We start from the raw sequence: 26137 nt of genomic DNA, 5'->3' as shown, positions 1-26137 counted from the left end.
TACTTACTTTGGAGATACATGCCAACATGCTAAACTAAGATAATGAACATGGTAAACATTATACCTGCTTAACGATTCACATTCATTCTTCTTTATTATACCATGGTGGAGGCAGATGTCTAATCAGCAGCGTCTCCAGTTCTGGGAAAATAAAACCAAACTATCTGCATGACCAGATACCACAAGAGGTTGAAGGGTTTTTTGTGTGTGTGTGTGATTTGGATGCTCTAATGCTGTACACATTTCTGCATGTTTGCCAGGTCTTAAAAGTCACACTTAACAACGATGTGTCTGCAGATTTTAGCTGAAAGAGTCTTCCATTCAAGCCTCACAGAACAGATCCTCATCACAGATTTACTATTTTTTTTTTTTCTGCTAAACCTGTGAACCTTGAGGCGATACTTCACAAGTATAATTAACTTAATCTTTAATGTCACCAAAGCTGTCAGGCTCTCTGTTAGCATGTCTTTTTTTTTTATCTACTAAATGTTTAATCATAGGCTGGATTCAAAGTGTACAGAACTAGAGAGGACGTCATCACGGCAAAGAAGAAGAAAAAAAAAAAAAGAGAGACCATAAGATATCACTTTCAGCGGGGGAGACACAGAAGTATCAGCAGAGAGAAAGTAGAGTCTGAGAGAAGTGGAAGATACACCGCCAAGCTCAGAGCCTGGATCGGCACCCCGCGGTGATTAAGATATGTTGGACTTCAACCAGGCAGAGAAGAAAACCCTCCAAAGCTCTTGCAAACAGACAGGGATGGTAAAGAAGAAGAGAGTTTAGGGGAAAAGGAGGGTGGAGCAGTAGGGGGTTGGGAGGGAGGGAGGTGGTGACTGAGGGGGGGGAGATGCTGGCAGAATTTAGACACATTGGGCCGATCCCCATGTCCGCACTCACAGACTCCCAGACTTGGAGGCGCATTCCCGTTAAGTCCACAAGGGTTTAGGGCTGTCCTACTGTCAAATTGTCAAGTGCACGAGGGCTCTCTCGCTGACTTTTTGAGCTCTTTATGCACACTTTCTGTAAGTGTGCGTTACTGCAGACTTTCCCTGAGGGAATTACAAACAGTTCATAACGTTGTGATGTTAAATACGGGGTTACCAGGGGAAGCCTGGAGGTGTTAAAAAAAAGAAAAAAAACCCCATTATATACCATTTTGAGCCCTTGCAGCCTCTCACACTCAAGCATTTATCAGGTGACGTCAATTAAGTCCGCGAGGGTTCAGGGTTTAGGGCTTAGGGGGTTAGGATTGGGCCAAACTCCCTGCTTTCATAGTTCTCAATTCTCCAGGTTTTAGCCCCAATCAGAGCATATTCACTCATATTCTGAAGGCACACGGACCTGAAATCATTCTGTCTCCCCTGAATGTCCAAGTACGCAAGCGAGTAGAGATAGAAAATCTACACATTTAAAGTCCATATATCTTTGAAGGAGCAAATTCAAGTCAAGTCTAGTTTTATCTATGTGCAAATCACACATTTGCTATAAGGGTCTTTACAATCTACAGCATACAACACCTCCTATGTCCTCTTCCAGGATGGACAGACATGAGGGAGTGAACTTTCTGTAAAATGTACCACTGAAATTTAATTTTATATAGAAGTATCTCTGCACAAAAACTTTTGTTCTTTATTTTAGTTCAAATAAAACTGGGAATAAAAGACTGGAAAAGAAAGACTTTTTGTTTTTGCAAGATTTATAGAAACTCTAAATATCTATCTGTCCCGCTTACAGCTCATTCAAAATTCCTGCAAGGATTTTCACTGGTACAAAGATAAAAAAGTTCTACTGATTACTTTGAAAGTCCACAGAGACCTTATCTCTTTTTTTTTTGCCTTACGTCCTCTCCCGCTCCCTGAGACCCTCAGATGCTTCTCTTCTCGTTGTACCAAAGTCCAGACTTTTACATAAAGGTTATAGAGCCTTTGCAGTTGGGGCTAAAAAACTCTCTTTCTTCTTTTTAAATCACTTTTAAAAACCCACTTTTGTATTTTTTATGGTGTTTTATTTAATTTAAATCTTCTTGTGTTTTTATACTGAGTTCTGCACTTTATAGTTGTTTTGCATAGTGCTATATAAATCAAGTTTATCATTAATACTGTATTTTTTCTGATATGTAAATGAAATCTTTCAGGTTTTTTTTGGAAACTGTACATCATGATCTGTTTACCTGGTTGTTGTTAAATAAAACTGTAAATTGACTGTATTTTTATAGCACTTTTATCCAAAATTACAAACCGTCATGAATCAGTATTATGGAAACAATCTCAAAATACGACCACACTGACAATAAATGTTACATATCTGTAAACCCCACCACCACGGCCAACTTCACAGTCCAAGAAAGGGATGAAGATTTTGAAGTGTGTGGGAGAGAGAAAAAGAAAAAGAAGTCCTAATATTTGGATTTGTGTGTGTGAGAGAGAGATGTAGAGTCCTCTTAGATCAGACCCAGCACAGTGACAGGTCAGCACTGTGCTGCTCGCCTTTATCCCAAGAGAGAGACAGTGATGCTAAATTGCCTGTCTCTTTTCCTTGCTCCCCCTCTCTTTCTCTTTTTTCCCCTCTCTCCCTCCCTCCTTCCTTCTCTCTCTCTCTCTCTCTCTGTGTGTCTTTATCTCCCTCCCTCTGTCCCCCTCACTGTGAGAGGCTAACATCTTAATCATAATTGTGTCATGAACCATAAACACTCATACGCTTGGCTGTGGAAGCAGCCTCGGGGGGAAAGTAATGGTGCTGAATAATAACAACAATAACTTTATTTGCAGAGCACTTCTGTGAAGAACTTTTCACAGCTTATATGTATTTACATACAATAAAGAACGATGAGACAGTGCTTCAAGTAGAATAACAATTAGATTTTTTTTAAACTACCACATCCTCCAAGATCACAATAATTTTGTATTTTGTGACACATTTTTCCTTATTTACACAGTTTTCTTGGTACAAAAAGTGATTAAACTTTTGAATAAAAGACCATATCGAACTACAACCCTTTTATAGCTTTACTCTCGAGTCATTTAGTACACAAGTACTGGTTTCAATGGTGCTTTTACCGTCAAAGTCTCTTAAGCAGCTCTTAGTGGGAAAAAACCTGCAGTACTTGGATGTCGGTATATTTGGTCTAAATGCTACTTCAAGGTACAACACGTAATACTGGTTTCAGTGGAGAGTTAGTCTCAGAAATATTTTGGTGAATTTCTGTTTTTTTTTTTTTTTCTTTTGTCTTTGAGATAAAACAAAACAAAGAAATACTGATTGTTTTACTTGAGAAGATCTCCGGAGAGACAGAGAGTGAGTCAGAGAGAGAGAGACGGTGTGGACAGATGAAGACGTGCCTGCTGAACTAATGCTGCGCTTTTAATCCGTCCTCATGAGAAACTGTCGAGAAACAGAACGAAGTTTCATTCACTTTCTAGCTGGTGGACATGATAAGCGATGCAACGGTCCTCGGTGGTCCATGTAAGAACACTTCAACATCTGAGAACTAATAGTTTGCTGACAAAAGACAAAAAAAAAAAAAGAAAATCTCAGAGGGCTTCACAATCTCTACAAAATATAGCACCATCCTTAATTCAAATCAAAGAAAACTTCACAGAAGAAAACTTTAACGGGGAACAAAGGAAGAAAAGTCAGGAAGAACGACAGAGCAGGGATCTTTTCTTCCAGGAGAGACAGACGCAGTCGATACTGTATGTACAGAGTAGTAAGAAGAAGCAGCTAAATCTGCAATATGGAGAAACTAAACAAACAACTTAATATTAATTCTGCATTTACAGATTTTTGTCGACTTGGGAACAAAACATTGACATATCATCAACTTTAAAGTTGATATGTTGAACTTGTTAGCAAACAGTTGCTTATTTCCATATCCAGCAGTTGCGGAGCAACATTATCATTCATTTAGAGTCATGTTTCTGTCCACCTGGTGAATATAAGTCCAATATTCACTCTCTTTTAGCTCTGTTTTTGTTCTCCACCATCTCCTGAGGGAAATATCTGGCTCTTCAGCTGCTAAATGCTCCACTATGTTCACCAGCTAGTCTACAGCTAACTGTGTCTGTTTGCTGTTTGGTGTTTAGCAGGTAGTGTACAGCGGCTTTTTACAGCTTTTTCTCTGAAAACAGCTGCCTGCTGCAGCCCAAAACGACGCTATGAGAGCACTGAGAGTGAACCGAAACAGCCGAACAGCTAAACAACGAGCTGAAACTCACTATGAAGCTCCGTAAAGCCGAGAGGAGCTGCAGAGTCACTGATAATTCTCTGTAGGTTCATCACTACAAGCCGCGACCGACATATTACACACTGTCAGCTCATTCATTGTAAATATAAAAAGTGTCTACTATAGCTGCTTTAAGTAAAGTGTAATGAGTTTAATGTAGAGTGTTAAAGTGTTAAGAGTGACCCAAAAAAAAGGATTTTGTATGTTGTATGTCATAGTTTTAGGCCCCAGCAAGTTGATTCTAATGGCTGCAGCAATACTGATATTGTTGAGGTCAGTCTGGAAATTAAAACAGATCTGAATTTACATGCTTGCATTTTAGAAGGATAAATGACGATTTTAGTTTTCATGACTTTTTTGCACTTAATTTGCATTTATCATATATAATTAAGTCTTAAATAATCTCATTATTTCTGTGATGTGTTTAGTGACAGTTTGTGTTGTAGTTTTTCACAGTTTGAGCTCTTATTTTAAAATGTATGTGTTTGAGCATTCTCAGTCTCCTACAAATTAAGATTATAGACTACTAATTTGTTTTACCAAATATGTTTTGGGGGCAAATGCAACTGCTGACTGTTCAGTAGCAACAGTTTTTTAATCAACTAAATCTACAGTAGATTTACTCGACTGAAATCTAACAGGTTTAGTTAGAGCGTAATACCGTATTTAGATGCATTAATGGTGCAACTGTGGGTCAGGAGGTAGAGCAGGTCGTATACTGATCAGAAGGTTGGTGGTTCGATCCCCAGGCTCCTCAGTCTGCATGTCGAAGGACAAGATGGCCTTGGTGTATGAGTGTTTGTCTTTCTGTGGGGCGCTTTGGACAGGAAGTGCTGTATCGCTCCCGTTGAGCAGGTTGGCACCTTGCATGGAAGCGTCTGCCATCAGTGTATGAATGTGTGTGTGTGTGTGAATGGGTGAATACTGGCAGGTAAAGGTGTTGTATAAATGCAGTCCATATATATGAATGTAGTCCTAACGTTTTTGTTCATTAAATGTCGACAGATTTTGTCATAGTTTTTGACATCATTAAATGGGTTTTTATTTAGTTATCTTATTTGTCAGCGAAATTAACACTGACGGCAGGTAACAAAGCATCAGACTTTATCATTGGCTAAATAAAGCAGAATCTTCTAGTAAGTTCGTGGTACTGAGTTCACTTTTAGTTTATGAGTTTAGACACGTAAAAGCCTTGATATAACACTTTAACATGACTACAACTACATTCTAACGTAGTTCGCGGGTCGAGCGAAAGTTCTGCTCTCTGCTGTTAGAATTTCCGTCCAGTTCGCATAAAGATGAAGAATCCTTTCCAGCTGAGAAATGGTTGGTTCAGTGCCTCTGCCTCCGTCATTTCTCAGTGTTTTCTCGGTATTACAGGGATTGACAGTGATCCAGAAAATATCAGACACCTTCTTCTGGCTTAGCTGCTCGTCCATTAGCAGGATCTTTCTGCCTATTGGACGAGTCTGTGGGGGATTTTTCAGAGGAAGCTTGTGGATTTTCTGTGGCTTAACCAGATGGCACACAACTTCTCTTTCCAAAACCACAGTAAATAAATATTAATGTCACAGCCAAAAGCATTTTCCTGGAAACAGATCCTTGGAAGCACGTCTGTGGTGTTTGCTGTGGGCTTTCACATTTCTTTTGAACTCAGCGGGGGGGTCTCTAGCAACCAAAAACAAGCACTCTGGCTTTAAATCAAGGCTCATCTCTCAGTGAAGGACATATTTGCTAATAATGCTGTTCTTCTGCTATTGTATTCTTAAGTATTTTTATGACAAAAGTGTAAAAAGAGCATAGCTACACTATCATTCCCCCCCTTAAAAATAATATAAACAGTCATGACTGACCTGCTGTCTATTATCTCACACAAGGCTTGATTACCAACTGGAGCAAATGGGTCACTTCCATAGGGGTCACCCGTAAAGTCCCAGGTTTACTGTATGCTATATGTTTAGTAGTTTGATAAATTTATTGGGGAATCTACATCAGTGAAATATCAACTAAGGCAAGCTCTGCTTTATTAGCTAATGTTGTGGCCCTGTGTGGAAATCTAGTTTAAAAACAGAATTTTAGGAGTAGTGGTTGGTTTTGGGTCTCTGTGCATGTAATGAATGTATGTATAGTAGACAGTAAAGGCTGGAAACGCTTCTCCTGCACATAAGCAAATGTGCACAGGCGTCTTTGACATATAGGGACACAACAGGCATTGTCAACACCCACCTAATGTCTATATTCACACAAGTACAATTCCAGTCTAAAGTGACTTTCAGACAGCGAGCTGCTGGTGGGTGGCAGCAGGTTGCAAATCTGTAGCTACGTCGCTGCTATCCATCTGCTCTGATCTCATCATATAGCCCAAAAGAGCACTAAGATCATAAAAAATTATTGGCCCAGACTGGATAATCAAATGTACAGAGGCTGCTTGTGAAGAATATGTTTTAGTGAACTAGTATAAAGTCAAGAGGATGTGATATGTAGCACAACAAGCTAGCAAAGCACTGTGAACAGACCAGTGTTCTCGCACATGCTCAGTGGCATCTTCCTTACACAGAACTACTCTCCGGAGACCGAAAACGTCTTTGGAGCCGTCTCAGAGCCGTCACTGATGTGACCAAACAGCGGTGTGGCTGTTTGACATGTTTTTAATAGTTTTTGGACAACAATGGGAGTTTACGGCATAAAGGAATAAGATACATCAGGCTTTGGATACACACGCAACATCTGTAAATAGATCAATTTATGTTGGTTTGGAAAAAATACAGAATATAAATCCTTTATTACTGTGTCTGAATTTATCCACTATTCACTATATAGTTCACTAAACTGCTAGCTCTGGTTTAGTGACCGTCAATTGTTAATTGGCTAACTACCATTGTAAATCTTGACAGGAAAAAAGACAGACACATTATAATCTCTACATCGGATTAAAAACATATTAAGTAGTGAATAGCAAATAGTTGAATGATTTCAGACACAGTCTAACTTCATGTCCAGCAAGGAAAACGGAGGAAAAGCCACAGGACGCTTTACAATCCATTTAAATGATATGAAAATAAAACATGTGTAACATGTAACAGCAGCATGGCAGCAGCATGGCAGACCACTTGTGGTAAAATGGTTTCAGCTTCCTGCAATCAGTCACCATGGTAACAAAATGAGACTTAGATTTTCACAGTCTGACAGTCCTCAATTCATAAACTGAAGACAGTCTGAGGAGGAACTCGCAATATTATCGACCCATATAAACTTTCCCTGACGACTGCAGCATGAAAGCACGTTTCATTCATTTTTCAAGAGTTCTCTTTTTTGAAGAGCACTCTTATCCAAAGTACCTCAGAGTTACATGAGTCTTTCAGTATTTAGCACAAGTGGACACAAATATAAAACCTGCTGACCCTGCAGCGCTGCGCAGAATCAAGGAGAGGAGGGATTCAGAATGTAATACAGAGTGTAGGGTGCTTTGTGGAGTGCAGCAAAAGAAATTAAAGCTTAAATATAAAATATAAAACGGAGAAGAATGAAAGAAAGAGTGATATTATATGTTCAGATTCACAAGTTACCTACCCAGGATTTAAAAGGTTAAATATCACAACTAAGCAGGAGTGGAATAGAAAGAAAGGTCCTTCAGGATCTTAAGATACTTTAAGATGAAAATGAGATACTGGGAGTTTTACCTCCTTGTGTGGCCGCCTTCTGAAGTTTCAGTTTATTTTTAACTGTCAGATGAAACCAGGTCGTAGGTTATGACACTTTTGACACAGGATTGGTAAGCAAGTGTGAGGATTTGTCTGCTTACTTTGAAGCTTTGCAGTGGGAAAAAAAGTGCTTTGAAAAATTCCAGGTTGAGTGGGAGAGGATTTAGTCAATCTGAACCTCCAGAGACTGGAAATATGTTGTCTGTTCTACTTCCTGTTGTGTTATCTCCCACACAAGTGTAGGGGAAGTCTCTGTTTCTCATGTCCAAACCCTTTGCCTCCTTGACATTTAATAAAATATACTTTTAACCGTTATTCAGTTATGACAAGTATGTTAAATGCTGTACTTTGCTTCAAGAGGATCAGTCAGACCATCACTAGCGTAGCCAGATTAGCTAAACCACTGATTTAGAAGTGACGAGGAAAGTGAGTGCACCTATAAATAGTCATTACACAATAAACTGTCTGTGCACACAGCTGGCATGGACTTGTAGGTCAAAGTTGAACCAGGAAACTGGCCTACAAAAGTCAGACATTTAAGAACAGAGCGTGGCTGTGCAGAATATGTAGGTTACATGAAGCACTCCAACAAAGACGGACACTATCAGCATCAGTCAGCATGAGTCCTGTCAGCAAACACCCAGTGACGACAAATGTTTACATCGAGGTGTTAAAGCCTTCTCACTGAGCCACACAAACCACAGAAGGAGCAGTTTTGGGGGGTCAGACTTTGATATGTGACACAACGTTGGTAGCTCAACATTTCTAACGTCTCATTTTCCTTCTCAGCGTATCGGCGGACTTTTCATGTAACATGAAATTTCAATTCGGACTAAACCTGTTTGCATTAATTTCTTCACCCTTCAACTCACAGGCTGACTGATGGCGGGTTTGACTTCTCTGCGCTTCAAACATAGTTTCCAGTAAACATCCGTGATATTTACTGCTCACGGCACTCATCCACATCATCATTATAGGTGCTCAGCTCCAGTTGTCCATCTCCTCTGATGTCACACTGAACATTCATTGGTATGCACCGCGCTGTGTTGTTTGGGAGTCTGGGACTATTTAGAACAACAATTTTTATGGTAAGTGCCAATCGGTCATGCTGTACTCTCTAAAGGACGTGACAGAGTTAAAAAAAAAAAAAGAAAAGAGAAAGACACATAAGTACAGAGAGAGAGAGAAAAACAGAGAAATGCGAGACAAAAGTGGAAGAGACAGAGAGAGATAAACTGAGAGAGAGAAAGGGGAGAGGCTGAAATACTTCATAGGAATGGAAAAAAAAAAGAGAGAGAAGGGAATGGAAGGGAGATGAGAGCGCGAGGGAGCATGGGAGAAAGAGCCAAGAGACAAAACGAAAGAGACAAAGAGAGAGATATACAGATAGAGGCAGAGTAGAGAAAGAGATATCTGCGTGTTCCAGAGGAATGTGGCGAAACAAAGAACCTTGAAGCTGGAGTTGGAAATGAAAGACAGTTAAAGGACAGGTTCAGATTATTTCAAGCTTGTTTTAAAACATTATTATATCTCCTAAAAATCACATTTATATACTTCTAATTTGAAACAGCAAACTGCATTATGTTTTTCATAAACATAAGTAACATTTAAAATTAACATTCTGCAAAACATTGATTTCTTCTTCAACAGTATCCACTTGTGGCATCTAAAGCATTATTAAAGGGGACATACTCTGCATATTTCCAGGTCTATATTTATATTCTGGGGCTCTACTGGAATATCTTTGCATGATTTACAGTTAAAAACTCCTTATTTATCTTATACTGGTCCTTTATGCAGCCCCTCAGTTCAGCCTCTGACTGAAACAGGCTGTTTTAGCTCCTGTCTCTTTAAGGCCCGCCTCCTGATGAGCTCACTCTGTTCTGATTGGCCAGCTTCAGGAAGCTTCCTCCTTCATAAACAAACTATAGTAGCAGGATTTCACTTCTTTTTCCTGGTTCTTTCCTGGAAATGGAAACTTCTCAAATATAATAGTACATGTTCAAGCACCAATCTGATCCGCAATATGAGAGTGGACAACGCGAACAACCCATGGAACAACCTTAGCAACAACCTTAGCAACAAAGACTACAGAATGGATGGCGTTTGTCAGCATGTGCAAACAATCTGATGTCATCACAATCATCAGAAAGTGGAGGTAACTTTGCAAATGAAGCGTTCAGAGCAGGTTGAAGCCCTGACTTTTGCCTTTCAGGAAGCAATTTTACATACATTCATCTCAAGTTTTAGAAATTGAACCATGTTTAATATAGACATCCGACATCATAACAGTATAGAAGTATAGAAAATCACAAAAAGCATGACATCTCCCCTTTTTTATGATCACATTTAGGTAACTCACAGCACTTGCATATGGTAGGGAAATAATGGGGTCTTGGTTAAAGTCACTGTTTTTCTTGGGAGGACAAGTGACATGTGAGTTCTAACATATCAGAGGCTTCATCCAACATGGAAATATGACAGAAATACACAGAAAAATGCAAATGTAAAACTCCCTCATATCCTTATATTACCTGTAAATATGGACAGACTACTCCTGAAACCACACTTGTCTGCTCCTAATTGGTACTAAAACATGCCAAACACCTTCCCAATTAACACAGTTGAAATCCCTCATCATGCCAAACTGTGGCAGCTATCAGCCTCAAAGTCATGTAAACGGCAAAATTACAGTCAAAACATCTGAACTGTTTACTTTAACTTCAGCTAATGATTTCCAAAAGTTACTTTAGAAAAAGCCCCATATGACAGATGCCAACTTGTTGCCTTTCAGATCACAGAAAAGTTTTCAGATTTTGTCATCGCTGTGCAGGAAGTTGCATCTCCACATGACATCACGTCAAACACGTGTCTCCAAATACTTCTAATGGCAGTTCTGAAAATATGATTGTATGTATTTTATGCTATCTGATTGCTCTAAAGGAAACAATGCAGGCTATTACTTAAATTAAAAGATATACAATGACAGAGACTCATAGAGCTACTTCAGAGGGAGATAAAACACTGTTTATTCTACAGTCTACAGGTAGGAAGCAACATATCCTCATACTAAAACAACAGAATAGGTCTATTTCCAGTTGACTCCCAGATTGATATATATGATTGTTTTCAGCGCCCTCTAGAGGATGGATGGGGACCAGAAGAACGACCCATAGGCCTGTTTTATAATATAACGATGTTTTATGGTATGACAATGCTGTGGTTACGGTCTGGTTAGGTTTAGGCACCACTTGGTTAGGGTTAGGGACAGATCATGGTTCAGACACCTGAACTGCAGTGACTCGTGGTGAAAATCACCAGTGAAATACACTCCCTCTTGTGGGGAAAAACACATCTGAGCTGCGGTTGGAAGTGGGAGGTAAACATCGTTCTCCTGCAGCAAAGGCCACTTTTTGCCATTTTTGCCATCTTGCCAACGATCTAGCCATCCCCCCCACCCAACTCCTTCTGATAAGGAATTAATCTTATATTGACGTCATCGGAACAGCATCACTTCCCCGGGTCATAATTATAATGGCCACTAGATGGCATAAACGCAACTATAAGTCGTTTTTGCCGGCCTGAATTTTAGACCTATACTGTCGTTTTTCCTGTGAGGAAGGAAGACAGGAAAGGGAGAGGTCACAGGAAGTGGATGCAAACCAGCTCTAATTATTTTTAACTCCAAGAGAGAGAGAGAGACATTCAGAGAATCAGCTGATCTAGTGGTAACGTAAAATAACCTCAATAACCATGTAAAGATGAACTATAATGATTAAAAAGGGAACCGTGATCACAGAGCAGACCCAAAACTGTCTGTAGGGTTGATTTGAAATAAACAGCAAATACAACAGGAAATAGAAACACTACCACCCCACCTGGGAATTTTAAGTGTTTGGCAGCCTTTCAATCATAGGAAATGTTAAATATCTGAGAATCTGCCTATCTATTGATTATTTTTGCTTGGCAGCAAGCTCGGCATTTAGTTTGTTTATCGTAACTGAATAAAGACTTAAGCTTTACTTAAAAGATTAACACAAAGTGCCAAAACATTACAGACAACCTTTATGTTAGCAGAAGTATTGGGAGTGGATGATTTATTCTGATTGCATAAACTCAAACGTAAATGCTAACATGTCTTCATAAACATGGATTTCTTATTTGGCAGGTCAAAAGATGTCCAGATGTGCAGGTTAAAAAAAAGGCAGTACTTGGTCATTCAATGCAAAGTCATTTAATACCTTTAAAACAACAGCTATACATAACCTTGATGTCTAAAGGCTTAAACTTTAAACTTATTTATCACCGAGATGTCCAGACAAATTTTAATCCATAATTTTTAAAATTACAATTAAAACTGGAGTTTATTTAATGAGAGCAAATCTGATATTTCAGTTACATAAAGCATAGAGGAAACATTTATATAGCAAACATTCTCAGTTGTAGAATTCTGAACAAAACCGACTGATTAATAAATCAAGCTGCACAAACTTGGACCTAAACCCTGGCTGCATGTTCACATTGTGAGCGACGCCATCAATAAGCAGATTGAAACTGGCAGAACAAGCCCATTTCCATCACAACACACATTCATCTGCGTGGGCATCAGCAGCCAATCACATCTTTCCAACCAGTTTTACTTTGTTTCATGAACAACAGGTTTTGTCTGAGGGATGAAAAAAAAAAGTAAAGTTGATTGCAGACATTTAAATCACAGTTGCGACAAACTGTAGCCCTCAGTTATGACACTTGGAGAGGCTGGTGGGTAGAAAGGGTATTTTGTTCTGTTAAATGTATGATTTTAATGATGCCAAATTTGTAGTTGCAATCACAGAACTCACACCTCGCACAATCAGCACAGTAAGAAAAAAGCAATTTATCGGAAATTAAAGCAGATAGAGGCCTTTGTAAAATTCATGGAACATACTCGACATCTAAATGATTGTGTTAAAGTTTTACTTGAAGGGGGGAAAAAATGAAAAAAAACAAACTTTAAGTTTCAAACTTTCTGTTTCAATTCATTTCTCTATTTATCAGTTATTTTTATGCTGTACATTTTAAACCAGAAACACTCATTGACCAGTGGAGTCTAATTACATTTGTCTCTCAGTTTGGCCGAGGTCTGAGGAAGCTGTAATGATGTGATAAGACAGCAGGCTCTGCAGGCCGTGGCGGTAAATAGGAACTTTCCCTCTTAATTGACCTAAATAAATACTAAGAAGACTGTAAGGGATGGACCCCCAGGTGTCCAGTTGGTATTACAGATTCATTAAATGGTGAGTAAAAAAAAAAAAACACAAAGGGAATTGAGTAAAACCTGCCGTTCTCTCTCAATCACTCTGCTTTCAAGGGTTTAGACGCTATTTACCCTGCGGCGAAATGGTCACAAACAACAGGGGCGGGGTCATCATTTCCATGGAAATGACTTTGCAGAGCGGTGCCAAGCGGATGTGGGAAGAGGTTGGCTCGTCTCAGCTCTATTCCTGCTCCAAAGTCTAATCCCCAAATTATCACTCACACAGCAAATCCCCCTCTCATCTCCTCTCCTACCTCACTTTTCTCCCTCTTTTCACCTCCTCTCAGACTCATCTGCCTCTCATTTTTCCTCTCAGGCCCCCCCACAGCTCTATCTATCCATCTGTCTGCAGGAGGGTGGAGACAATAACAGAAACACTGCATGCAAGAAGACTTTATCTGTAAAATAAATCCCCTGAAAGGACCACAGTTGTTTCATTGAATGCCGTTATGAATCTGATTTAAGCCGGTCACCTCAAATGTGTGAGTCTTATAAAAACTGCAATCATATCTAATGGGGTGTAGGAAGAATCTGGAAAATTGCATAAATCGACAACAAAATGTGACAAAATGCTACAGCAGAGAAGAAAAGTTGCAAAGCTCAATAATACCCGGTTCAGACATGCGTCAGTCAACCCTCCTTCACGACCTTCCTCTCGATCACGGTTGGACGTGGGTTGATTTTCACATGAATGAGGTCTTTGACGCGGGTTGCCATCAAGGATTTGATTGGTATTATGACGTAAATACTCAACTCAATCTCAACCAAAAGCAGCTATTCTTGATTGTATCTTTGATTGAAGCTAATTGTGAAGCATTACTTTTTGTGTTCATGTCTTATCCAACCGTTTGACATGAATGGGTCCAATGTGGGTTGAACGCACGTCACTAGTCTTGCGTCATACACAAGTCTGCTGTCTGAAGGTGGTATAAGAGGAATGCTAAAAGTATTCTGACCACTAGTGTGCCTGTAGAACAATGTGTTTTCAAGGGGCAGATCTGATGCGCATGTACACCACAAGCATGGAGGTGACGTGAGCGCTAACAATCGATGTTTGGTGGTAATGTGTTTTAAAATGTTCCAGTTCAAGAGGAGAGGAAGAAGACAGAAAATTGATGTGAAAATTTCAGGTTTCAAAAGTTTTATGAGGTAGGAAATGTGTGTCTGAAAAGCTGCATTCATCACCAAACATGAGAATAACCTTATAAATAAAATAAATAAATGAATAAAACTGTCATGGCTACACATTCGCAAACAATTGCCCAGTGCAACATTATCATCCCATTGGAGTTGTTTTTGTTTGCACCTGATGAATATATGGAAATAAGTATGTTATATGTAATATGAATATAAGTCCAAAAGGTCTGGTTTGCACTCCTGCATAATCTCCTGAATTTTGTGAAATGAAATTGGTGCTGTGCAGGTGCTACACAGTGGGTATATCAGAGCTTGTTAACTAAAGCTCTCTGCTGCTACTGGAGACAAAATTGATGAGAACACTGACCCAGCAACATACAGTAAAAGTGTTTTTTCCACTACAAGTAACATTACAATTGTCATTTGATTAATTGGAGCTTTAACTATGAAACAAACAAACTCTACAGGGTGCCTTTCAGGCTTTGATAAACTTCAGAAACAGTTTTTATCACATGTCAACCAGCAAAGATGTTTCACTCTGTCCTCTGCAGTTCTCAGTAGCACAAAAATATAAAGGTCTGATGAGTCATTCTTCACAATTTTCCACACTTCGGGTGGTTTTATGGTCACAGAAAGCTGAAGTGTAAGTACAGTCCACAAGGCATGTTGCCAGGTGTTAAATATAGTGCTGTGGATTGGCAGCCATATTGCCTAAAAACTGCTCTGGAGATAGACAGTGTCCTTGATCAGGGGCTGTTTTATATTAAGAGGTACTTCTGAGGACAGATCTGGTATGTTTTGGCTTAATATTTGTAGAGACAAACTGAAAACCAAGTAAGTTATTACTAATCCACTCTATCACCTTGTGATCTGCAGGACTCACAGTCAGAACAAACTGAAACAGAAGCTGTGCACTTAACAAAGGTGACTAACCATAACCCTAATTGAAAAGGCGCCCCTGGTTACAATTAATGTATTGGATACTGTTGGCCACAACAGACTCCACTCTCTAAATCTGTGTAACATTTCAATTACCAGTATATGTAGTCCTTGATTTTGAATAAAAAAGGTGTCAATATTCTACCACCTGCAACATTTGGGGTCACAAAACATACATAAGAATTACCAAGATGTTTTCCCGGTGGACTTGGCCCCCAAAAGACTTGCACAAACCAAATTATTGTACCTCAAATAGCAGCTGTACAGTTTTACCACTGCTTGTGACTTGTTTGGGTCTTTTTTGCCTGATACTTATAATACATATTAGTTAGAAAGAGGCAATACTGAGTTTCAAGTACAAAAATGGTGGTCTGGAGCCGGTTGCAGCCGCTGTTCATAAATTCAGACTTAGTCTTGTTATCATGTTAGTGTTTACTAAGTAGATATCTGCATCATTAAATTAAAACCGGTTGTACCACACAAACTAATTGTTATGTAGAGATGAGTTGTTACCAAATATTTACAGCTACAGCTTACAGTGTAAGCTAGTTGGATGAACCAACTGACAAAGCTAATGTTAGCTTGCTAATATCTGCTCCGATTATATTGAAGAATAAAAGAGGTAATATTGGATGTGGTCAACATATCTGACATGGCGCTTTACATTTCACAAAAAAAGACACATTATACCTCGAATTACAAAATGTTATGCCAATAACATTAGACTAAATGGCCAAATAACAACAGTTAGCTTAGCTTAATCTGATATTTCCCTCTTACTGTAAACTGCATAAATACTACTTGTTCTAAAATACACATATTTCTACAGGTATGCAGATGTAAAGTCAGACCTACATTCACAAAGGATTGGAAGTTAAATTTATTATAGTTTTTGGAAGTTATGTCAAAGCTTGTGATGCTACAGTCACTTCCTGTTTACATCATTGGTTGCTTCTTACTGGATGGAATTACAGATGTTTCCCAGCAACCAATTTACACATTATTTTATACTGTTTAAAGCTATAATATGTAACTATTCTGCATTAAAATGTCTAAAAATGACGAGACCTGTGTTATATATTTTGTTGAATTGTGTACTTACATTATCCCAAATGTTTCCAACAATTTTCAAACCTAGAGAAATCTGTAATTTTAATCAAGGTCTGTGTCATTTGGTCACCTGTCAATGGCTTCATACATCCTCTACCAAAGAGTATCCTTTTTTTTTTTTGTTTTATTTTTGCTCCCTGGCATATTCCTGCTTCTACTCTACCTTCTGTCTGTGCGGTGCATCAATACAAGGCGACACAGCTGGTGAGATTCACATGATTCTAATGTGGAAAAACAGGCAGCAGAAGTTTTCTTAATAAAACACTAAATTTTGCATGAAAGCAACATGTTGCTTTGGCTGTGTTGTTGTCACCAGCTGTTTTCTTCTTCTTTTCCTATATTGCCCCCCCTCCCTTTCTTTTCCTCTCTCCTTTCTTATGCTCTTGTCTAACATTTAACAAGCTGCAGAAACAAAACGTTTTATAATAATAAGACTTGGAAGAATACTTTATAAACACTAATAACCGTAAATGACTGGTCTCTGTGCCCCTCCTGTTCAGTGGAGCAGTGAAAACCTCATTGCAGAGCTGCTGGTGAGATGCTAAATGGATCAGATGAGAAAGCGGCTGATCTTTTCAAGCGTGGCTCTGATGTGCCAAACTGCTGCTGCAAAGATCTGTTGGAAAGCATAAAACCTCCAGACACTCTCAGCAAACAGCAGACAAGCTCTCAGTGGTGGCTTGGAAACACACGACTTTTGCAGCACTTGGGGAGGAATGCGCTCATGTGAAGCTCAGTGGGTGGAAACACTGCCAGGGTTACAGAGTCACCGACAACCTTCAGACATGAACCGATGCTAAAAACCGACTAGAAAGGAGCAACAAAGTTAAGTTAAAACAATGCCAGGAGTTGTCACAGCTGCACATTTTGCAAAACCAAAAACATCTGTGAGGCAGGTTTCAAAGCTTTTCTTTTTATACAGCATCCATAATATGCGTAAGGCTAATTAACACTAACAAGAGTTTAACTAAGAGCCATGCTAGCAGCTCTATACCAGACACAGCATGCTTTGAGTTAAATGTGAACCATGCTAACATGTTCACAATAACAATGCTGATGCTGTTTAACGTTGTCAGCATCTTGGTGTGTTATGCACGCTCTCTGTTGGCATTTCCTCCCACTATGTTTTGTTGTTTCTTTCCCTTTGCTAAAATGTGTTGTTCTCTCCTCCCCAGAACCTGATCATCTGATTGAGAGATTGAGGCTCAGCGCCTACAAAGGAGTGATGACAGAAGGAAAAGGGAGATTAGCTCCCTGCCAGGAAAAAGTCCTTTTGCTACGTTTTAGTTATTTCACTTTTGATTTGGGTTGGGGACCACCGCTTCTCCTGTTTTGTTTCTGTTAGGTTAGTTTTATATTGTTTTGGCATATTGTTAGGGGGGGAAGATCTGAGTCCTGGCTGGCCCATGACCCTCCTCGTCTCTCTGTGTCTGATTTTTAAGTCACTCTGTATTTTGCAATAAATATTGTTTATTTTGAGTGAGTTTGTGGTGGTGTCTGATAAGTGAAGGCTTCATCTGAGACATTTGTGTTGAAGCCCGGAACAGCATGTTAGCATGCTAACATTTGCTAAATAGCACAAAGCATGGAGTACAGCCGAGGCTGATGGGAATGTCAGTCATTTAGCAGACATTTGGTCGTGCCAAAAAGTATTTCTGGTACATTTGGACCTCATGATGGTGCTAGTTGATATCACCCTCATAATGGCACAAAAGGAAAAGTCAGGGAAGTCAGTAGGATTCATCTTGTGGGGACAATGAATGTCTGCACAAAATTTAATGGCAATCCATCAAATAATTATTCAGATATTTAGAAAGTGGTGGACCAACAGACTGACATTGCCGTCCTGAGAGCCATGGCTAAAAAAGTACAACAATCTAATTGTCAACAACACAAGTATCCAGGTAAAAACCGGATTTTAAAAAGATCTGTGGCACAGATGCACTGCAGTTTAATCATTTCAGTGTTTTTGGCGATTTTATTAAAAGAGGAAATCACACATATGAAGTATGTTAATCAGCATCTTGTTTCTGCAGCAGGAGGCATACGATCCAGGTGAGCGAGTGTAGATTTGGTAATAGGTAACAGTAGACACATGCAGGCAGACATGCATGAAGAGACGGAGCCAGAGAGTCGGGGTTGGGGGCTGGAAGGTCGGGGGGGTGGGGGGGATATTTAGAGCTCTGACTCTGCTCCTAATATAACTGTGTGCAGAGCGACAGCTGCTGTGTATCCTGGAGCAGGTGGGCTGTGTTACATGTCAGAGTCACAGTGGGAGTGAATGGACTCAGGAGTTTCCTGGTGACAGAGGCTTCCTCAGACAAATGTAATCAATGTATAAACAAGTGCAGAGACTGTAAACGGCTGCTGGTTGTTGGTATGACACAGCAGTAGCTGCTAATTTCTCTGATCTCCTTATGTCTTTCTTTGTTTCTAATTAGAGAACGTTACAATTAAAATGTTACAATCTTATAATTTCATTTGGCATAAGAAATAGAGATGAGTTGGTTTTCTTTAGAAGAGCGTTTTCTTTGGGTGGACGAGATGTTATATAAGTGCTGTTAAAGCATGAAGCTGGTACTCCTCACTGCTTCACCACAATTCTGTATGTGGTTAAAAAATTTGTATAAAAATATATACTAAATTGCAATATTTGTACAACTCATTATGAGCTGCCGCTCAGTTTGATGTCCCAACTGGGAAAAATAATGCTTTCAATAGCCTGGTTCAGTAGAGACTCAAATGGAGCCTGGAAACCTAATTTCATTTTCAAAACAACATGGACAGACATGTTCAAATGACTCATCTTGTTTTTAAGGGGTCCTTAAATCATTAAAAACATAGCATGAAAAAGAGGAGGTCAAGTAATGACGAGGAAGGGATCATTCTCTGAACAGAGTACACAAAATAAAAAGTTTTGATTTGAAACTTTCATGTTCATGACCATCCTCAGTGAAAAGGGTAAACAAACGTCTGCAGAAATACTCATAAAAATATCGAGATAATGAGACCTTTTGAGCAATTTTGAGTTTAAGAGGTCTCCTGGATTCGGCACCACTTGTTGGTTTTCTGTCTAGAAATGAACAAGTACTCATTTTAAAAAGTAATTGAACTCTAAAGTGCACAAAGCAAAGCCCCATTCTAATGACCTTGGTACGTTTGTGTATGGAGATTGGTGAAAATAAGTGTGTTAAATCAGCAAAATGATGGATGGACATTTACTGCAGGAGTGGTTTTAAAAAATGTTTATGAATATTTTACCGCCCCCTTTTAAACCTATAGGTGATACTGTAATTGTTTGATTCTCAAATTATCGATTAGTTGATTACAGTGATTACAGTGCTGATCAAACCTTTAGCCAGAGCTGTAAGTTTAGTTTAGGACTTGAGATTTAACTCCAACGGTTTTGCTTTCATGTCTCAAATCAGGCCAATTGCTCAGTCAACAGAAAACAGCAACAGTTACACCTTGTGTAGCAATTTGGCACCTGAAATAAAAATAAATAAATAAATAAAAACACTGAAAGGACTTATTTTTATGTAAAAAAAAAAACAACAACTGTTAACAGCTTTGAAAGGACAGTGGACATTTGCCAAATTACTTTAATGGTCAGCATTTAAAACCTGAAAGACGTGCATCTTGAAGTGCAATTTTAAGTAACCTTTAACCACACAGTTTCTGATTTCGAGTAAAAACTTTAGATCATTTTATTTAGGTGACATTTGAAAAGTTTGGCTTCTTCGGTTGAAAGAAAAAAAAAAAACTTTTTTGGAAAATGTTGTTCATATTCCAGAGAAAGTATTGAAGAGTTTTTTTTTTTTATGGTATTTTGCTGAAATTCAGTTTCCCAAGTTAGACTTGCACCATAAGACTTGAAACATAAATCTGCAGTTGAGACTTCCTCCTACATACTAGAGACTCCACTTGAACTTGTCCCAATAGACTTAAAAAAAAAAAAACATGCTTTTACTCACTGAGCTACTCGGAGACTGGACCTAAACAAAACCTCTTTCCCCCCAAACACATACACGCCCCTCCACCACAACTGAGCCAGCCGCTGATCCCTCCCACCCAGAAAAGACCCAGAGTCAGTGTTGAGGCATGTGCCTCCCCCTCTACAGTCCAACAGTAGGCTGCCGTCTGTCCACACGCAGCTTCTTGTTACTTATTTATAGCAGCTTGTTCCCTAGAGGTACAAAGTAATTGAAACCAAATGTGTTGCCGGGACTGATATGGGGAAGTGGGGCGGTCAGCCCACCCACCCGCCACCCTCCTTCTCCGTCTCTATACACAAAGATTGTATGAAAAGGGGTGTGATTTAGAGCAAACAGCCTTGGAAATCACTTTTTTTCCCCCCCGCAATTTCATTTCTGAAGGAAAAGAAAAGAAAGTTCCCAAGCTTCATTCCTTTCCACTCTCTCACTTCACAAAAAATAAATTAATTTAACTGCTTCAGTCTCGAGAGGGGGGGGGGGGGGGGGTGGGGGGGGGGGGGGGCTCTGCATTTTGTAAAGTGGTTATAATGTTTTTTTTTCCTCAAGTTGGCAAGCACAAAGTGAGGGGAAAAAGAAAACCGAGAACATTTCTGCCAAGAGAATCAAGCAAACTGCAAACTAAAAAGGCACAACGGCTGCTTTAATTTAGTTCAACTTTTTGAAAGAATAAGGTAGCAACACTCAAAGCTCGGCCCACCTCCCCGCCCACCGCAGCCACACCAACAACTACACTTAATTAACAATCCAAACAAGAAACCAAACTTACCATGACTCTGTCTTTTCTTTCTCTTTTCCTTCTTGTTTTTTCTCTTTATTCCTCTCTTTACTTCCCCTCTTCCCCTCCCAGTGAGATTTGCTCAAAGCCGAGGTGTGTCAGGCAGATAAAAATGGGACTTGAGTTGCGTTGAGTTGAGTTGGGATTGAGAGGAAACGGCATGAGGCCTTCACTGACCAACTCAAAGTAGGCAGTTACCTCTCTTTCTCTCTTCTCTCCCTGCTGCCTTGCTCTCTTGTCAGCTCTTCCAATAACAAACTGCTCCCTGGCTCGTTTGGCCGAGTCCCTAAGCTGTGAGCTGTTTCCTGGACGTTTCGTGGACTGCTGTGACCCGGCTGTCTCCCTCTTTTCTTTTTCTTTTTTTTTTTTTTTTCTGAAGGCTGCTGCTCTGCTGTGGAGAGTGTTGTTGCTCCAGCCCTCTGTCTCTCTGAGTTGCAGCCCTGCCTTCCTGCCAGATTTAGAAGCAGAGACACATGTGGGCTTGTGGTTTGAAGTTTAAAGAGGCGGGACTTGACTGAGTGTGTTGTGTTGTCATGACGACCCCTCCTTCCCTAGCAGTTTGAGCTCTGCCCCTCTTGTGTTTTTATGAGCACATACATGGAAGCTTGTGGGTGCTATTTTTCATGTATTGTGTGTAGATGAATATAATACATAATCATACAGCAAGACCTGTCTATTTAATGTGTGTATCAGTTGCTAGGCTACTTCTACAACTATAAAAATAATCATGTTTGATGATGTGACAACGCTGTGGTTAACGTCTGGGTAGGTTCAGGGAAAGATGATTGAATTGATAAATTAATTCAATTCAACTCAATTCACATTAATTTAACCCTCCTGTTGTCCTCCCGGGTCAAATATGTTGATGGATTATGGCAGACTGGTATATGTAAAAGTTTAGTCAGGATACTGTTTTATCCCGGGTCAATTTTGACCCAGGAGGACAACAGGAGGGTTATATAGCGCCAAATCACAACAAAAGTCATCTCAGGGCACTTTTCACATAGACCATACTCTTCATTAAATTAAAAAATTAAATCAGGCGACCTTCGTCGTCATGGCTACAGTAATAAACACAAGGTCAAGGTTAGTTGTAGTAAAAACTGTCCCGACTCGCAGTTAGAAACAGGAAACAAACAAACAGCGGTCTCCTGTGACAAAGTTCTCAATTTTCCTCCTCTGAGGAAATCTGTCAACGTTAAATACCAGTCAAAAGTTTAGATGCACTTTCTCATTCAAGGGAACTGGTGTGTCTAAACTTTTGACTGGTACTGTATATATACATCATATGAACTGCGCTGCCGCTGCAGGTGGTGATTAATACAGACGCTAGATGCCATCTGTCACTCGAATGTAACTATAAGTCATTTCTGAGTGACTGACGTTACCACCTGTTGTGTCATTTTTCGTGGGAGGACAGTCTGTCATTAATATGAATGATTCATTAATGAATTTATTATTGATATTTCTTATCCTCTCTTTTTTTTATTAAATGTCCCAGTGGTAGGCGTTTGAGTTTTCCTCGGTAATGTGCATTTCTTGTTTTGTTGGTTGAGTTAACGCTTTTCACAGCAGACTTTTTGACTTGTCATAACAGGAAAAGCACAGGTCAAATTGTGGAGTAGTGATGGCTCAAATCTCCATCAAGTACAAAAAGTACAAATCTCAAGTCTATAACCGTTTATCAAGGCAGATTTTAGCCTTTTTCTACTTTCATCTCATCCTGTGATGTGCAATTTTCACAGGCTGTTAAAAACACAAAGTGTGAATTTTACTGTCATGCAGACATTTCCTTGGTATGTGCGGACCTCTAAATACCGTTTATTCAACTTTTTGGCATTTTCACACCGGAGGCATTGTTCACCTTTAAGGCCATGTAAGTAAATCAATTTATTCTTTTTTTATCCCTTTAAAAAAAGACTTACTTTACCGCAACTGGACTAATTGTTGATTCTTGAAGATGTTTCACCTCTCATCCAAAAGTTCTGACGGTTCCAGACTCAAAAGGTCGGGATACACCATGATCTGGATGACTGAGAATCTTCAGCTACAGTAGTGTAATACAACAATACTGCAATAAGAACCTGCCTGCATGAAGGTTATACTATTTAGCTTCTGCTCAAACCGTATTAGAGAGCTGTTGATTCAACTTTATGGTAATTTTGGAGGCTGTTATTGTGTTTTACTGAGAGGTGTCTCTAATATTTCATAACATTCATAATATTAAGTCGACCCTCATACTGTATATGAGTCTTTATTGTATTTATTCATGTACTTTCTCTGTCACCGTTTGATGTTTTTGGCAACAAAACATCATACCAGCAAAGCTCCAGTGAAACAAACTATACGTCAAAGCGCGAGAGCTCGTGTGTGAGAGCACATGCACGGCTGGGCTGTCATGCACGTGCACTCACACACGAGCTGAGGAGAGAGAAGAGAAGAGAAGAGAAGAGAAAGAGAGAGAAAGACAGGGAGCGATTTAGAGAATGCAAATTCCTCTCCTCCACTTTAATGTTCTGTGGCCTGACAGCGAGGAAGGAAAAAGCCTCACAAAGCTTCTCCTACAAAGCTCCTTCTTTTCTCCCCCTCTCCTCTCCTCTCCTCTCCTCTCCTCTCCTCTCTTCCTCTCCTCTCTTCCTCTCCTCTCTTCACAGCCACACTGATCCCATTCTCTCTGCCTGCTTGTTTGTGGTGAGACTGATTTTGTAGGTTAGGGAAATACTTCATGCTTTGATGTTACATCCAGCAGTTTCACAGTGCTGTGCCTTTGATAAGTAAAGGCAAGGTGTTTTATTATTAAACGAGGTTAAAAATCCTTTTATATGCCCATAAAGCAGGTTAAGCTGCAGATATGTCCGCGCCCCAAATTCACAGACATTTTTTTTTAAGCCTGGTAATTTCAACAATTCTGATTCTGATGTTTTGTTGTTTTTTTTTTTCTCCCTTTAACTCCCACATAAGCCACAATGAAAATGCAGCCACTCTCTCACAAGCAGCGCAGCCTAGAGAAAAAAAAAAAAAAAAAAAAAAAAAGAATAATAGCAATCATTGTCTAACAGGCGAGGCGAGTCCTGAATCTTAAGTGGGCAGTCGGGACGGAGGCGGCAGTCACCGAGGGAACCTCACAGTTGTTCCCTTGGCCGTGGCTGGAGCTCCACTTGATGATGTATTAATCGATAAATAAAAGGGGAAATCCCTAATAGGCTTCTGGTAAAGAGAGGAGGAACACAGCGAGGCTCCGTCTCATAATGAAGATGTAGTGTAGGCAAATACGCAGGGGAGGCGCGGCAGAAGATCTCTCACACACAGACGGATTTTTAAACAAGAGTTTAAACGAGGCGATGGAGGAGATAGAGGGGAGATAGATGGAGCGCACAGCAGCTGAGCGGGGTTGAAGTAGAGGAGAATGTCAGCGAGTGGGGGTTTAAAGTCTGACTTTTTTGCTTAGAACTAACTGTCAGATTTCAAGTACATCTTGACTTTCTCTGCGGAGAAATTAAACATTTTTCATGCTAAAAACATGGCCGACGTCTGTAGTCAGACCCAACGGAGGCTGCAGCAGGCCGGTGGTCTTTTCTTACAAGTAATTAGTCTGATTGATTGTGTTCTGTTTACATGCTCCACTGTAAGCCATTAGAGAAAGATCTAACATGTGCAACACACCAAAACCAGCTCTAAACAACAGATAACTTCCTAAAAGATTTACATTAAGCACTTGACAGGTTACAAATTGAGGCGAAATCTGTCTGAACACACTTTTAGACTAAACTGAACTTGGAAAATGAGCTAAACTAACTGGCTAACCTTGATAATAATATAGTTGTTAGCCTATATTGTACTATAAAGTCATGTACGGTAGCTTATACTGTAAATTGTGTTACTAACTTACAAATAATTCAGGGATATTCCACTTTACTCCTGTAAAAAAGTAAAAACACTTGTAGTTAACGTGTGTTTAGGTCAGTTACATAATACCCCCTCCTTATTTGACCACAAACTGCTTCACTGAGATTAAAAATATCTTTTACAGGACAAGATAGCAGCATGAAGAACACTGAGCTTACAAAACATACAACACAGTCACACAGGTTTCTCCCTTTATCCATCGAAGTCAGGTACAACATCCGTCCAAACCCCCCCGCAGCTTTGATTGCGGTTCAATCTGAAGTCACTTATCTTCTGAGGCTCCACCTTTCTGATGTTTAATTCATCCAATCAGATTATTTCTGCCTCTGAGAAATGTCTGAATAACAAATAAAGCAATCTGTCTGTTTTTTCTATTTCTATTTTTTTGGGTTTTTTTTTTTTGGCAGTGTGTAAACCCATGCCTGTGTGTCTGGATGAGTGTGTGTGTGTGTGTGTGTGTGTGTGTGTGTGTGTGTGTGTGTGTGTGTGCTTTGATGTGATGTGGGTGTCGGACGACATGCCACTCTCTCTGTTTTGTTTGTCCATCATTCATCCATCTATCACCTTTCGCTCCTCCGTCTGTCTGCGTGTCCCCTCAGATACCGTTCCCATAGTGATACATAATAAATGTTGTTGTGTTTTTTTGTGTTGAATCACACCTAAGGCTGAAAAATCCCCAACCTGCCCCTCTCAGCCACAGTGTCCGGATCATTCCAAGCCTGCTTCAACTCTGTATATGAAAACAGCCAATTAGGAGCCCAGACCGGCCCGGCGATGGGGTTTTAGTGCCGGTCCAAATGCGAGGCAACCTTGGTTGAATATGTATTGTGTCACAGATGTCATCATGAATAAATATGGCTATTTATTTCCAACTTCAACTGGATTCAGATCGCACTCTCTCTCTTGTTTACTGTGTCTTGTCTTCCTCTGTGAGTCTGATTCCTCTCTCTTTGCTTTAAAGCAGGTCTAAGCAGTTCACACAGTGTTGTGATAAAATAATGAATCTAAATTTGTAAAAAAAAAAAAAAAGAAAAATCATGTTTTTCTCCTTGGTGT

The 26137-nt window shown here is 39.7% G+C and overlaps 1 protein-coding gene across 3 annotated transcripts in view; it reads right to left on the bottom strand.

Annotated features, from left to right (window-relative positions):
• The window catches only part of sgcd (sarcoglycan, delta (dystrophin-associated glycoprotein)), a 326697-nt gene that overhangs the window by 165364 nt on the left and 135196 nt on the right, over window positions 1–26137 (bottom strand). The window contains exon 1 of one of the 3 annotated variants that reach the window (XM_042432227.1): window positions 65–142. The exons of the other annotated variants lie outside the window; for them this stretch is intronic. The gene's annotated coding sequence lies outside the window, so the exon portion shown is untranslated. Of the gene's footprint in view, window positions 1–64; window positions 143–26137 lie in introns of those variants that run through there. 3 annotated transcript variants of the gene reach the window in all.

This window comes from Thunnus maccoyii, chromosome 13 (assembly GCF_910596095.1).
Source record: "Thunnus maccoyii chromosome 13, fThuMac1.1, whole genome shotgun sequence".
NCBI classification, from domain to species: domain Eukaryota; kingdom Metazoa; phylum Chordata; class Actinopteri; order Scombriformes; family Scombridae; genus Thunnus; species Thunnus maccoyii.
This window is presented reverse-complemented; position numbering and strand designations above follow the sequence as displayed.